This window comes from Octopus bimaculoides, chromosome 17 (genome assembly GCF_001194135.2).
Source record: "Octopus bimaculoides isolate UCB-OBI-ISO-001 chromosome 17, ASM119413v2, whole genome shotgun sequence".
NCBI classification, from domain to species: Eukaryota; Metazoa; Mollusca; class Cephalopoda; order Octopoda; family Octopodidae; genus Octopus; species Octopus bimaculoides.
In genome coordinates, this window is record NC_068997.1 from 54,264,420 (window position 1) to 54,270,783 (window position 6,364).

Sequence of the window (6,364 nt, forward strand, 5' to 3'; positions counted from 1 at the left end):
ATATATATATATATATATATATATATATATAATGTATATTTATATTTTTTTTGTAATACGTTTTAACAAGTCACGGGTTAGCAATACTGAACTAATTAGTTTTCGACACTTCACTTAACTAATGTGGAATTGCGATCTGATTGCTCTTAATTATAAGAAGAAAGCTATTTTAAAAGAAAAACAATCATTTTAAAATAGATGTCTATATGTGTTTGTATCTTCGATTATCACGCTCATCTCGTACACATACACGCACATGCGCTCGCACGCGCACACACACACATAAACACATACACTCAAAAAATTAGACACATATACATACGTATACATAAGTAAATACATATTCTTATAAAAACATATAGAGGTATATATAGTATATTTAAATATATAGCGATCTCTCTCTCCTCCTCTCTCTCCATATATATGGAAAGAACTCCTGAATTTGTTGGTGAGATGCAGGCCACCTTCTTGTTGATGTTAAAATTCCAATGAAGGAGCCTTGGATCTAGGTTCGAAACCGATTCTTTCTCTATTGGCAAGAAGTCTTGAAATAAAACTCAACAATGACATACATACATACATACATACATACATACATACATAGTTTTCTGTCAGAGTTACCTATGCGAATGAAACTGAGCATATTTTGGTGGGGATGATGGTTAGGGAAGAATGGCTTAATTGAGGATATAATGTTGTGCTGGAATGTACCCATGTGTCGCAAGTTCGAATTTCGGTAAGTGAAACTAGAGTGCTAAGCGTATATTAAGATTATGTTATCTTGGTAACGCAAATGGTACATTTATCCCTTTGTTACTTTCACGATGGAGTTGAAGAGGCTGGGTTCTATATTTTGAAGTGATTCCCTTAAGATTCCCTTAAGATTTCCTTGTCCTCTATTTCTTCTATAGTTGCTCACCGACGGGAATACAATTCTCATGTAATTCGTTCATGGAGCGACATGCGGAGACAAGTATATATCATAGGCAACCATGCAAAGATAGACATTAGGCGAATGAGGGCGCCGAGATCTCTGTAGCTGAAATATTTATGGATCCATATGTACATCGTCCGATCCAGGTAGAATTCATTGTTGATGTTAATTCTCTATTAATGTTTGCTGTAAACAATTATTTGTGCGTCTTGACGCAGTCAGAAGCCATGAAAGCTTACCTTGAGGGAAGAGAATATTGTTGTTTAAGCTGATAGAGTTTACCAAAGCCGATAGAATCAGCTTTTTTCTCATGTAGAAACACAAGGATTAATTTCAGTCATTCACATACGGCATGTATATGAGACAAGGGTTTTATCTGGATCGGACGATGTACATATGGATCCATAAATATTTCAGCTGCAGAGATCTCGGCACCCTCATTCGCCTAATGTCTATCTTCGCATGGTTGCCTATGATATATACTTGTCTCCGGATGACGCTCCATGAACGAATTGCATGAGAATTGTATTCCCGTCGGTGAGCAACTATAGACGAAATAGAGGACAACGAAATCTTAAGGGAATCTTAAGGGAATCACTTCGAAATATAGAACCCATCCTCTTCAACTCCATCGTGAAGGTAACAAAGGGATAAATATACCATTTACGTTACCCAGATAACATCATCTTAATATACGCTTAGCACTCTATTTTCACTTTCCGAAATTCGAACTTACGACACATTCCAGCACAACATTAATTTATCGACCCAGAAAGGATGAAAGGCAAAGTCGACCTCGGTGGAATTTGAGCTCAGACCGTAAAGACAGACGAAATAGCGGTAAGTATTTCTCCCGGCGAGCTAACGTTCTGCCAGCTCGCTGCTTTCGAAAGCTAAGAGAATGCGAAGGGCATTGTGGACAGTGGTGTAGTACAACATCCAATAATCTGGTCGATACCATATATATATGATTTTATTGTGTGTCAGAATTTGACATTTTCCTTTTACTCATTAACTATATAGACTTATATTGTAACCCCAAATAATTCGCGATTTTTATAGACATTTTTTGAGCACTTTCTGTGTGAAATATCTCGCCAAAACTAATCATGATATACACTCTGGTGTACGTAAATGCCTTGTTACACATATAATACATACATACGTACATATTTATGTATATATGTATATATATATATGTGCGTGCGTGTGTGTGTGTGTATATATGTGTATACATGCTCACATACATACATATATGTATTTGTATGTGCGTGTGTGTGTATATATACACACATACATATATGTACGCACGCACACATACATACACGCACACACATACATATATGCTAAAAGAAAAAGAGAAATAGATATAATTATATGAATATCACCTTTCTCTCTCTTTATATATATATATATATATATATATATGTACACACTCACCCACTTACACACACATGTATATATACACAAAGAGAGAGAGAGAGAGAGAGAGAGAGAGAGAGAAAGAGAGATAGAAACATAGAAATAGGTGTTTAGCTATATGTTATATCATATATATATATATATATATATATATATATATATACACAAACATATACATGCATATATATACACATACACACATAGAAGAGTGAGTATATTATTTCAGCCAATGCTGGTGATTTATACTCTATCGCTACACGCTAATTTTGGCTCGACATATATGTTTATATTGCATACGGACGCACACACACACACCCACACACACACACACACACACACACACACACACGCACGCGAATTCTATGCTGCCGCATTTGCAAGCCAGAGGTGTTTTTTCCCCTTTCCTTTTTTTTCTTCTTTTTTTTTCCAGTTTTCTCGTTTCTTGTTCCTAGATGTGCAGTTAATCATATTGCTTCCAGCTATCGGATTACCAATATTTCCTCTGCAAAGATAACGTTTTCGCTGCTGTTTTTGTTAAAGAGCTTCTGGTATTTATGAGCTGTTAGGTCATATTTTTTTCATAAACACTAGAAACTTTCTGGCTAGGTTGGACGTTAGCTTAATGCTAAAGGCTAGTTTCAAGCAGATGATTTTTTCATTTCCTACAATTGTTATCCGGTGAGTTATGGGCTGTTCTATATTCCCATCTCTCTTTAAATCAACATTTTCTCAGTGTAATATTATCAAGATAAAGAGAAGTAAGTATCGAATATATATGCATCACATAAGTTTCAGGAAATATTGAATGTATGTATTGTCGCGTACAACAAGCTAACTGTGGCAGGAGTTTGGAGGACTTGAAGTAGTCACCTAGAGACCTGAGATATCCAGTGTTGTTTATCGAATGGTCACGCAATAATTATTCCATGAAAGAATCAGCTAATCTTCAACGAATATCCTTGACATGCTGTAAGTCAGAGTTGCTTTTTAGTGCAACAGAAAGCAATTTTAGAGGTGTATGTTAAACGGTCCGTGACATGGAAAAAAGATTCCGAGGCCTGAAAGGTGGAGTTGCTTTGGAGAAAGGGAGTGGTTTAGTGATGGAAGCGGTGACAGGCGCGTAAAAGATCTTGATTGTGTGAGAGGAAGAGTGAAGGAACCTTGGAATCAAAAGTCAATGATAATGTGATTGTGTCTCAAAGAAATGGTCGGGTGTCTCCAAGAGTTTTCAGTAATTTTCCTGTAGGAATTGATTTGATCTGAGATAGTATGTTGGGACTGATGCAGTGTTTGTTTATGGGAAAAGGCGGAAGGTCAACATATTTGAGGAAAGTTGATTTGTACTTTAATTTATCGATCCCAGAAGAACGAAAGGTAAAAATTGACCTTGTTGGAATTTGAACCAAACACGTAAAGAGCCGGAACAAGTTTCTAATGTGTCGAACATTATGGGAAAGATAGATTTATATCTACTTTGTTTAAGCATTAATAAAATGGTGGGAAGAGACAAAAATTTTATAAATTAGGAGTAACACGTGGCTTATGACAGTTTGAAAATATCTGATTTAAGACACATATAGGAGGTGTGCTGTTAATTATAGAGTTCATTGTGATTTTATTAATCAGATTCCCCTCTCAGATTATTGCAGCAGTCCTTCAGTTGCTTTAAGCCCTGTAAAAGAACTCAAAAATTTGGGTCCCCATACCAGGCCTTTCGATGTACTCATAAAGCCAAGAACCTTTCAGCACCCCCTCCGTATTTTAACTCTATTACCCGGCGAAATTAGACAGAGACAGGAAGTCGTCCTGTGGATGTTTGTACTTGATGTGTAACCATAAAACATAACCTTATTGAACAAACATGATTAAACATTTTGATACCGACCCACCAGAGACCACACTGGTTTTAATATAGAAAATTGTCGTTTAAAATGATCGAAATTAAAAGCTGTTCATCAACATTTTATGTTAATTTATGTTCAATACATCAGTTTAATAATGAGAAAGTTATTTTACTAAATTCTTCATTAATTTTAAAATTTATTTATACAAAGCAGAGTATTTTAATAGAAATATTGCAGCTAAAGTGTGAAAACGTTAAAAAAGTGGGAATTTCGATTTTTCTAGCTTGTCGAAATTGTGTGTGTAACGCTGTTATTTTTTTATCTTACCATAATTTTGTTTTTATATTGACGTTATTTTCAGATTTTGTATATTATTCGAATATTTACTTTAGATAAGGCTGTGAGCTGGCAGAATCGTTAGCGCGCCGGACAAAATGCTTAGCGGCATTTCGTTCGTCTTTACGTTCTGAGTTCAAAGTCCCGATTAACCGATTCAGTGCACTTATGATAATTACTGGCTAGAAACAGCTATAACTGTTCTCTGTGGACAGACAAAGGCGGTCACATGGTCTCAGAAGGGATGGAGATAACAATGGAAACCAGGTCAGGGCAAACCATATTTTTTCTGTCGAGAGACCAATAAAATGGCATTTGTTTACATCTGTATTTGAATATAAATAGCAACTATTGCTTCTCACTTTCACTGTTTACAAAGTTTTGCTTTAAAATGAATTCGAAGTTTCCAACACACGCTGTTTAGCGAATGAGTAATTATTGTATTGTGTTTCTGAATTTGGTTTCTAATTGTTAAATATTTAATAGCATCAAAGTTTTGCATTATATTAACATTGTACTTTTGTCTGTAGCCAATGTGTACTGCTGCGAAGTGGAAAGTGGTGGAGTTGGTGGGTTTCTTTAGATAGTAGATTCGATGAAAAGATGTTGTACCCTACTAAATATATTGTACTGTTTATATTAACCAGTTTTTACTTTGAAACTTTTTTTCATCATCAATTCTCTTGACTGTGTTATCTTTATATTCTTGATTTATCCCTTCCGTTTAGGCCCAGATCAAACCTGATCGATCAGATAATCTTATGATCTGATATATTATTTCAGCCCTCAGCATATTTTCTAGTTATTCAATTAAGATATTTTTCTGGGACTACGTTATTAAACGTGTGTTTTACTCTTCAAAACAGTCAGTTTTAGGGAGGTTTGGCTCTTATGTCTCGAAAATAAATCGAGTGGTCAGAGGTTCCGTCACCGGCGCATTTTTCGTCTATCTTTTACTGAGTCAAACTCGTGGCAATTATATACGAGAAAGTCATGAACGTTACAACTTCTCATTTGCATCGAAAAGAATTTTAAGTCTAGACACCAGCAAAAACAAACAGTACTAAATCATTTCTTAGACGAGATGATGATTATTGCAGCCTAATCCTCGTGGCAGCCTCATTTAAGCAGATCCATAGTCAAAAGTATTCCAGCCGTGACCAGCCCGTCTTATTCTCCCATACCTAGGATTATATAAACTGTTGGGGCGTTTCAGTTTCAATTAGTGTGTGTAGCTTGAGGAAAATTTACTCGGCGCTATCGTTAGGGTGCCGGACTAATGCTTAGTGGCATTTCGTCCGACTTGACGTTATGAATTCAAATACCATCGTGGTCCACTTTACCTTTCATCCTTTCAGGACCGTTAAAAATTAAGTACCAGTCAAGTACTCTGTTCGATGTAATCGACTAGTCCCCTCCCCAAACATTTCAGGCCTTTTGCCTGTAAAAAAAAAACAGGACCATTTTTAGTAAGTAAAAGAATCACTACAAGGCTCTTTCATTTCGAGTTCTGTATATTTTGGCCAAACAACAAATCCATTTCGTGGGAAATAAACTATTTTAGCTAGGTGCCTTTTGGAAATTCACCAATATTCATCAAACTACTGATAATTACAAAACACGACGACCACCACCACCAATACCAACTACAGTAGTAGTAGTAGTAGTAGTAGTAGTAGTAGTAGTAGTAGTAGTAGTAGTAGTAGTAGTAGTAGTAGCGTTCGTGTTAGTAGTAGTTGTAGTTTTAGAAGTATTAGAGCTTTCTTCCTACTAAATTGAACTATTTTGATTGGTTTTCTTTAGACACACACGTGTATAAAAGTATATA